Below are 10,000 nucleotides of genomic sequence, written 5' to 3'. Positions count from 1 at the left end.
CTGATAAAAAGTCATAAACGGTCCACTCCACATACGAAAACACTTTAATAAAAACTCAAACGACAACATATTAAAACATATTTAGCGCTTTCATCTCTTCATAAGGATACTTCATCAGAATACATTTCACACCATTAATAACACCTTTATATAAGATATAACCAAGTAACATCATCATTTGAATGCACCAGTCCATTTCATTTGTGCTTAATTGAATCAATTAATGTTAAAGAAATATTCATAGTTTTTCACGTATCACATTGGAACTAAAATTAAAATTCTTGTTGTTTGAATGAATAGAAATATTGTTCACTTTAAAACAACCATTTTTATGTGGGTAAGACCAAGAGGAGTCTAAAAATTAGAATATATGAACATACTAATGATATTAAGAACAAAAAGTTGAGCAATGCTCTGTATAAACATTCCCTTACTTGTTGTTCCTCTTTTGTTAAATTTACATTTGGTATTATAGAGAAGATTAGTATTAACCCTAGAGGGGGAGACTGGAAACATTTATTAAAGAAAAGAGAAACAGAATGGCAATTTAGGTTGGCAGCTATGTTCCCCCCTGGGTTAAATGAATTTGTATCTATTACCCCTATACTAATAGAGAGAGCTAATATGCTCAAATAGGTTTAGAGTTATATTATATATATATATATATATATATATATATATATATTTATTTACATTCATCACATTTTAAAATATTGGAAGATGTTATTTAATGACATCATAAAGTATAATTATGGTTGTTTTAAAGTGAACAATATTTCTATTCATTCAAACAAACAGAATTTTAATTTTAGTTCCAATGTGATACGTGAAAAACTATAAATATTTCTTTAACATTAATTGATTCAGTTAAGCACAAATGAAATGGACTGGTGCAGTCAAATGATGACATTACTTGGTTATATCTTATATAAAGGTGTTATTAATGGTGTGAAATGTATTCTGATGAAGTCTCCTTATGAAGAGATGAAAGCGCTAAATATGTTTTTATGTGTTGTCATTTGAGTTTTTATTAAAGTGTTTTCGTACATGGAGTGGGCCGTTTATGACTTTATATTAGTCCGGTTTTAGCCACAAAGAAATCTGGCAACTCTATTCAGATTACATAACATTTTCACAGACTACAGACTATGAGAATTCATGAAGGCAATGTATTTCAAAGTAGCTCCAGTAAGAATCCATACTCTATCAAGTTGTGCATTTCCAGTATGACACAAAGTACTTTGTTGAGAACTGCTGACATTGCCACATAAACACATCACATAAATAAGGTAAAAGACTATTATATGTCTTTTGAGACATGAAAATACAACCCTATTTGACATCCTACTTCTTCATAGTATAAATGGCACCTCAAATACCCACTTAAAAGAATCAAACTTTTATCAATAATTAAATAAAACAAGTGACATGATAGATTCATATGCCAACATATCCCTCATATCTGTAGCAAACGCTATTACATATCAAGCAGAGTAGCATTCTCGCTATGTCCAATACTTGAATGGGCAGCCACAAATGTTCCTGTGATCTATCTTGTCTTGTCCTCTTTGAGACCGGAGGAAACTTTTGACAAGGGGTTTTCAGCTAGGCTTGTAATCATCTGCAAACAGATTGCCTAGTGCTTACCTATTAACCTATAAAATGATTTCAGAACAATTCTACCATTTAAATGACAGTATAAGATTAAATAAACCAGTAGAGTATGATGAGGCAATCAATTAGTATTCAATATGAATATGCAAATATTTCTATTAAGCATTCGTAAAAGCTTCCAATTTGCAAAATAAACTGGGAATGATTTAGAGCAGCAGTAATGCATGCTAACTGCTTCAAGGAAAATGTATTGTATTCATGTTTTGTTTTGGCCATTGATTCATAAAAGTAATTCCAAAAAGAGTGCTCACAACTACGTAAAACTGACTTATTCGTTATTTAGAAGAATAGTATGTAAAATGCATCAATTTCAGATGAGTTTATTGAAAGTTTGTGAATCAGTTTCACCTGTGAATTACAGTTTGGAAGCAATGTGCCCAGATTAATACAGATTCAGTTATTGTGTCGCATCTTTGTAATTTTTTTCATTTATTATATACAGATGGTCATTGTTTCTTTGTGATGTGCAGTAGAGTGAAAACATTTAAGTTTTATATACAAAAGAAGATCAAACAATAACAACCACAACCACAGCCTATCCTTGTTTCTCTCAAGATATTCCTGTTAACATCTACATGGAATGAAGCATAGGGGAACAGATGGAATTTTTACACAGAGATTAGCACTTGTGAACACATACACACACACACACACACACACACACACACACACACACACACACACACACACATACACATGCACGCATGCACACACACTCACTCACACATTTTTAATTCTAGATCTGCACTCCAGTACTAAAGTTTAGACTAAAGTGATGAGAGAAGGTGTAAACCTGGCATTAAGTTATAACATTTTTCCAAATCAGAAATGTATTGCTGACATTTAGCATGATAAAGGTGTAGAAGAGGTGAAGAAACATATGCTATCTTCTAGGAAAAAAGTCTGACAAACTGTTAATATAGAGCTGGCAGGATTTTCCCTTTATTTTGGGCTTCAGACCAGTTGTTTTACATCAGGAAGGTTTGTGGTCTGCACTGTAGTGGCAGAACAGGTAGCTTACATCCTTCTAAGTTGGGAACTGCTGATTGAGGGCTCAGTGTCTGTTATTCTAAAAGTGTATTAATTCTGGTTTAAGCACTTGGGCTTCAGGCCAGTTATTTTACATTAAGAGGGTTCGTGGTCTGCACTCTTGTGGGAGGAGAGGCTGGACTCTGCCCTTCTGAGCTGGGAATTTCTGGTTAAAGGCTTATAGTGCCTGTATATCTGAACTGCTTCTTACTGAAATTGGTACACCTTGTTTGCTGTAGCATAGACTAGATCCAGGCCTGCTGAATCTGGCTTTGTTTGTATGCTTGTTGTTTGTTTGCTTGTTATTTCCCTGAAAAGCTAATTCCACCTAAAACGCGGCTTTTCAGTGCTTCTATGGATCCCTAGTGATATCTGCATTGCTTACTGTACTTATTTCCTTGTTTCACTTGAAAGAAAGTTACTGTTTGTCATTTTTGCATTTAAGTTACCTGTAACACATTGCATTTAAGTTACCTGGCACTTGCTCACTAAAGCAATTATATAAGTCAGCACTAAAAAAATTAAAAGCACTACACCCTCACAAACTCCCCTTGAGTACCTTGTTCCCCATTGGCCCTTTTTTTCAATTATAAAGGAATTCCCAATACTATTCTAGCACGTCCAAAGGTCAGTTGTCAATCTCCTCTCCGGTCCAGCTGGTGAATCCGGGAATCTTGAGGCAATGTTACAACTGCCTCATGTACACAGACAATCCTCTCCTCCTCCCAACAAATTCCAACACTTGTGAGAGATGCAACCATAAAGCCAAACTGGAGGCTAAGGTCTCTCAACTCAGTACTGGCGTAACCAGTCAGGAGGAGAAGGAAACCACACTCACTACAATTCCAGTCTCACATAGACCCACCACAACAGCAAACCAAACACATAAACACACAAAAACATACTCGGAGGCTCTAAATAAAAATCTGCCTAAGCAGCAGAGACCTCCAAAGCAGACACCCAAGCAACCGCTACCCCAAAACAAAACACGTGCAACACATAGCTCACAAAGCCAGTGTGCCGAACAGTCACAGCCCTTAAGGCTAAACAACACACCTGATACACTTGTAATAGGTGACTATATCATCAGGCACACTGACGTCCCGCTCACTAGGCTGAACAAGGAGAAGGTCACGGTGAGCTGCCTGTCGGATGCTAGGATCCGCCACATAACACAAGCACTCAGGTCACTCCAAGGCAAGTACAAACACGACTCAGTCATTGTCCATGCTGGTGTGAATGACCTGAGACGTACCTCACTGGACTACATGAAAAGAGACATAGAGGAGCTCTCTGAGCATGTAGCCCAGGCCGGTATGACCCTGACCTTGAGTAGCATCTTACCCTCACCAAGAATGATGCCACAATATGAAGACAAGATGATCAATTTCAACAACTGGCTTAAGTATTGGTGTCATTCAAAGGGGATCCAATGCCTGCCAGCCTAGGATGACATGCTCGACAAGCCACGATGCTTCGCTAGGGACAGCTTGCACCTGTCACCCCTGGGCTTTCGGATATTGGCAAAGGCTCTTGCTACCCCCATAGTGCCTTTTTTAGGCAAGGCTCAAAAGACAAACCCACCTCCATAGGTATAACAAGGGATACGAAACTAAGAGTAATGCTACTCAACGCCAGAAGTCTAAACCTCAAGATGCATGCACTCAAAACTCTCCTTAGCATGGAGAACATCGATATCTGTGCAGTAACAGAAACCTGGTTCAAGGCTCCCGAGAGCACCCCAGCACTACCAGGTTATATCTCATACCATGCTTTTTGGCCCCAAAACTTGGACCGAACCACAAAAGGAGGGGGAGTATCAATATTCGTCAAAGATACCCACACCTCCAGGTTGGTGGCACAACACGAAGCATCAGAAACTATCCATGTGCAACTAACAGTGGGTAAAACTGCCTTCCAGTTTATAGCCTGCTACAGACCACCCTCCCAAAACCAGGAACCCCACTCGGCCTTCCTGAGAACACTGGAAAATATGAATGTCTCTCCAAACACCATTATATTGGGCGACTTCCACTACCCAAACATAGACTGGGAGCATTACTCTAGCTCCAACACCCTAGCCCAAAGGTTCCTAGAATTTATAAACTCAAATGCTATGGAACAACTTGTTACCACTCCCACAAGAGGGGAAAACATACTGGACCTGATCATCACCAACATGGGGACTCTATGCTCCAGACCAGAAGTGTATCCCTCACTGGTAAGATCAGACCATAAACTAATCTCACTGGATATTCACATCCCGACCCCACCCCCTGCCCAGAAAACCACATTGAAAAACTTCTCTAAAGCAAATTTCACACTCCTCAAAACTGAGGTGGAACCCTTCAAAGCCCCCAGGCCTGTGGAAAATACGGCCCAGACCGCATAATCCTTTATAAACACATTCTATGAACACCTTCAGGAATGCATGGGTCATGCAATTCCAAATAAAACCAAGACCCAATCCTCCAAAGGCAGATGTTAGCCATAAACAAACTATACAATAGAAGGAGGAAGCTACTACATGATAGAGCAAAATCCCAAAAAGGGAAGGCATCTCTGATCAGTATTAGCAAAAGACTATGGGCACTCATAAAATCGTCTAAGGCCAGCTTTGAGAGAAAAATTGCACAGGACACTAAGGATAATCACAAGGCTTTCTTTCGTTATGTTAGGAACCTGGGTGGGAATTCCCAGATATGCTCAGAATTAGTCCAAAATGACAAAAAATACACCAAACCCACAGACATTGCAAACATCCTAGCTGAAAGGTTCAGCGCAAACTTCTCCCACCCTCCCCACCAAAAGGGCAAATATCTATCCCAGCAGAGTGCTGCCCCCCTGACATCTCAGATGCTCAGGTAAGAGCTGCCCTCTCCAAAGCAAAAAACACAGCATCAATGGGACCAGACAGTGTCCTGGGCTGCATCCTACATGAACTCCAAGAAGAGCTAAACCCAAACATAAAACTACTGTTCAATCTCAGCCTTACTATAGGATATGTACCCAAAGAGTGGCGTACAGCAACAGTGGTCCCTCTCCACAAAGGTGGTGCCTCAACGGATCCTGGAAACTATCGCCCCATAAGCCTGACTAGCTTGGTCTGCAAAGCTATGGAAAGGATCATCATGGACCTCATAAATAAAGATATTGGGGATCTACAGACACTGGATCCTACCCAGTTTGGCTTTGTTAAGGGCAGATCCTGCCTCTTAAACCTTGTCGATTTCTTTGAAACCGTCACCAAGGCCATTGACAAGGGAAAGGTGGTCCACACAGCCTACCTGGACCTCGCAAAAGCCTTTGAAACAATACCCTACTCGAGCATTATAGATAAGCTCACCAGCTTAAATATAAACCCCTGTATCACTAGATGGGTTGCAAACTAGCTCAAGGACAGAACCCACATGGTTAGAATTGCTGGAGCCATGTCAGACTCCAAACCATTTACAAGTGGCATCCCACAAGGCTCAGTCCTGGGACCTCTCTTGTTCGGTATATATTTCCCGGAGGTACAGGCCAACACGGAAGGACTGTGGCTGACCAAGTTCGCAGATGACTGCAAACTGGGTGCCATAATCGACTCTCCAGCCGACACAAGCATCCTCCAAAAGGGCCTCATAGAAACAGACAACTGGTGCCAGAGCCATGGCCTCAAGCTAAATGCCAAAAAGTGTACAGTCATCCCCTTTGGCAAAAACAAAGTGCCCACAAATTACCACATAGGTGGTAATCCATTAAGTACAGAAGAAGTAATTAGGGACCTGGGGACCCAAGTTGATAGCAATCTCTCATTTGACAACCATGTGGCCAAAGTGGTTAGAAAAAAATTTTATATAGCCCACTTAATCATGAAGGGATTCACATCTAGATCAGGGGAGGTCACTGTGCCTCTTTACTCATCCCTCATCAGGCCCATAATTGAGTACAATGCCCCTTTTGGGCTGTACCTTACCAGACACCTGCAGCAACTGGAAAGACCCCAAAAGTACCTCACCAAGAGGATCAAAGGGCTCAAACACATGCCATATGTTGCCTGGTTAAAGAATCTCCAGCTCTACTCAGTGGCATACCGCCTGCTCAGAGGCGATCTGTGCCTGACGTATAAAGCAATGTCCAACCTGGAATTAATGGACATGCTGCACCTCAGAAAATCCAAATCCCATCGAGCCACGCGCTCGAGAGACTTGAACCTCAGCACTGAAATAAATAGGACATGCTGGAGGGACAGATTCATAACCCAGAGGCTCCCTTCACTCTGGAATAAAATCCCAGTCCAGGTTAGGCAGAGTCCCTCATTGACTCTCTTCAAGAGGAATCTTGATGAGTGGATGGGAGATAGTAGGTTTACCCCAGGTATCACTTCGGTGTCACTGTTAGACTGAGGCACAGTATACTAAACTCGAAAAAGGGCATAGCAAAATTAATTTAAAATGGGTGGCGAAAGCCAAACACACTCTGGCTAGGCTTATAAATGCCCTATGGCAGATAGCCTAGTATGAACCTATGAACCTATTTTGCTGCGTTGATGTCTTTGCTATATTCTTTACTGGTTACTGCAACATACAACGTATACCTATATGTGGAATCCAGGTGCTATCACTGTGTGTGGATATTGCATCATACCTTATATCTGTTTGGGCAGTTAGTGTACCCTGCACTAGTATTGCTTCAAATGGATATTAGCATTCCACACATCCCTACTGGATAATATGCATGCACCATGATATCTGCATAGCTCCACACTTTTTTGAGGGAAAGAGACAATGGCTTGGATGGGCAACAGATGCTGTATTATTTTCTGTGCAGGTGACATGGCAGAGGTTGTGCTCTCCTCTTCCCCATATTCCACTTGTGCTAAACAATGCAGCCAAAATTCTTAAGAGATTGAAAATGAGCCTGTCAGTGCTTGACCACACCTCAGAATGAAGGAGAATAACACTATCTGTCTCCTGGACAGTATTCTTGAGAAACAGTTGTACTTCATTTTTATATTGCTTTTATTTTTTTTACATTTTTTTACTTTCCATTTGGCTACTGACCATATGGGTGATCACCACTGCCAAGGCTATTTGTTATAATCTGAACAAGAGCTGAACATCACTCAGGAAGCCATCAATGGATGTTTCTTTTATGTTTTCACCTTACACGTGTATGCCCTGTCAAGCATGCAAGGTGTGAGTATATGATGGTGACAACACTGGACCATCTCTCGTGCACACAGGTAACATAAACTCTATGAAGTTCTACCCCCTTGTAAAAGGATGGCTGCCACCATATATTTATCCCACCATGGATTCAGAGATGGTGGATTTCTCCCATACATACTCTTTTCCCATCTTCCAGTCCCCCCCCCACCCCATAAGAAGTAAGCCGACAATACCTCTTCATTCTTTTCCCAGTGCAGATGGCTGCTCACATCCCCTTAGTGGTAATTAAACCCAGGTCCTCTGGGTTATACTAAGGAGTCTGTTCCCTTATACCACCCATTTGCCCATCTTTTGTGCTTCATTACAATGAAATACTATTTCACCACATCAAGGTTTTCTTTATTGGTGTGCCATTTAAGCATATGTATTTGTAAATAAAGGCAGAAATGCATTTAACCCGACATGCATTTAAACCTGTTCAGACTTCCAGGCTTCCACAGTTTTCAAAATCTGCCTTAAAATGCTTAACAAAATGTGCTTTCTTGCTTTTTTTCAGGAATTAAATTTGGGTCTATTAAGGACTTTCAGTATGTGACCACTTGCTAACTCCTCAGACCCAAGTAAATTAACAGTAAATCATGTTAGACTGCTTACAAAAAATAAATAACAGTGATTACAAAGACATGAACTCAAGCAGCTGTGAAGTGTTGGCAGACACTGGTGTTTAACACATCGTTTTAACACAAATTGATATTAATGAGGAAGTCTGACCTTGACACAGACGGCCACATGGTATTAGATCTATGGCTGCTTTGTTTTAGAAATCTGTACTTTAAAGGCTTTACTGAAATTCAGTGAAGTGCATGGATTTTTTCCTATTTTTAATTTTTTTCATTTTCTTGTTTAGTGCTCATATTCAGTTGTGTTTCCATGCCATATAGTTAGAATGAAGTTCAAAGACATCAGATGCATGCGTCAGACATTGAATTGAAATGCCCACTGAAAAGTTACTATATAAAAACATTTTAAGATACCATTTGTTTGCAGTCATTAGAGCTCAAACATGTAGCAAGATATATGTACAGTATTTAACAGGTGTAGTTACCATTTCAGATATAGCTTTTTATGTCTACCAAGTCCTTCCTGGAAAGGATGACTTCTAAAATGATCCCAGAGTATTTTGAGTATGAAATGTTACTACCAAACCAAAACAGCTATCATGTTATTTACTCACCGATAACAGGTTTTAAAAGTTCATAAACAAACTAGAATAAAATGTGCCAGAGTGTTAAAACCCATTATAACACTTAAATAATGACTTAAATAAAACTGATTTCTTTAGAAAATATCAAGTTCTGTTATTCAGTAATTGCAATGAAATTCCACTAGAGGTCCACGAACAACAGACATCAGAAATAAATTTATATTTACTTACAATAAGCTGCTTATAGTCCAGTAATGCTTAGTGTGTGATAGCTTCACCTTCGTAGAACTTTGTAAGGAAAAGCAGATGTACTCTGCCGTCTGGCTCAAGCCACAGAATTTCTCATTTTTCACAAACATGTACACTTCAGAGTCCAAACTGATCTGCACTCTTCTCTTTAAACCTAATCCCATATGAGCAGACTGAATTGCATCGTCATGGTTCTGCCGAGATTCCAGTCTCACCAAGTTCCTGTTATTTATTCTAAGTTTTGAATCTGTTGTTCTGCCTAGTCAGGATTGGGGGCTGTGATTCTTGTATATCTTGATTTCCAGTACAAAAGGTTCTTGTATGTTTTCTTGCTGCAGCTGGCGTTTTGTTTATTCTTTGTTGAGGCTGCAGACCGCTATATGGACTGTGCAATGCTGTGGAAACAAGGAACAGTGGAACCTTGTCAGCTGAAAATAACTTAATGTATTTAGACAGCAGAAAAAAAAAACACTGCATGTGCTTAAATCCTTTTTTTTAAGCATCACCTTCATGTGAGCTAAACTCTATACATTTCATTCCTTGTAAATGCATTTCAGACTATAATCACTTCCCTTAGATGTACCATTTACAGAATAACCTGTTTGCTTGAGAACAGTTTCTGATTCAGCTTTTTCATCTCTGCCCTTGCCTCCTATACTAATGGCAGTTACATCCCGTTCCAAAGAAACAG

At 39.8% G+C, this 10,000-nt stretch overlaps 1 protein-coding gene across 9 annotated transcripts in view; it reads right to left on the bottom strand.

Moving 5' to 3' along the window:
• Positions 1-10,000, bottom strand: part of CHST15 (carbohydrate sulfotransferase 15) — a 966,917-nt gene that overhangs the window by 424,767 nt on the left and 532,150 nt on the right. For 8 of the 9 annotated variants that reach the window (XM_044056008.1, XM_044056009.1, XM_044056010.1 and 5 more), the window contains one exon: positions 9,292-9,704. The exons of the other annotated variant lie outside the window; for it this stretch is intronic. The gene's annotated coding sequence lies outside the window, so the exon portion shown is untranslated. The remainder of the gene's footprint in view (positions 1-9,291; positions 9,705-10,000) is intronic. 9 annotated transcript variants of the gene reach the window in all.

This window comes from Protopterus annectens, chromosome 14.part0, assembly GCF_019279795.1.
Source record: "Protopterus annectens isolate FY-2018-M chromosome 14.part0, PAN1.0, whole genome shotgun sequence".
NCBI lineage: Eukaryota > Metazoa > Chordata > Ceratodontiformes > Protopteridae > Protopterus > Protopterus annectens.
This window is presented reverse-complemented; position numbering and strand designations above follow the sequence as displayed.